This window comes from Penaeus monodon, chromosome 20, assembly GCF_015228065.2.
Source record: "Penaeus monodon isolate SGIC_2016 chromosome 20, NSTDA_Pmon_1, whole genome shotgun sequence".
Taxonomy (NCBI): Eukaryota; Metazoa; Arthropoda; class Malacostraca; order Decapoda; family Penaeidae; genus Penaeus; species Penaeus monodon.
Window position 1 is genome coordinate 39,145,862 of NC_051405.1, and position 434 is coordinate 39,146,295.

The window sequence follows — 434 nt, forward strand, 5'->3', positions numbered from 1 at the left end:
CGCTTAAATGTTCATCTTCCCGAACATCCATGTGCTGGACACAACTTACGTAAGGCAGATTCACACACGGCAAAGAGACACATCAAAAGGACGCAAGTAATAGGAAGAGGGGAAAAGGAAAAAAAAAAAAACGGGGAAAGAGTCAATCAGAATAACGCGAAAATCCTTTGAGAATCGCGTCCGACCATCGCTTGGGGTACGGAAATCCACGGCGAGCGACGGGAAAGTGAGCCGTATCGCCCCGCGCCGTAGGCCAAATAATCGCTTGTGTCACGGCGCCGGATTCGTCGCTGGGAAATCTGTGATACCCGGAGCCACTGCGATTGCCTCGACCCGAATTTCTAATACGGGTGAGGATGTGCTTCATCGGAGAGATAAAGGAGATAAGCTAGAGTGGAAGTTGGTGATGAGAGATTGTGAGGTGGTGGGTGTAA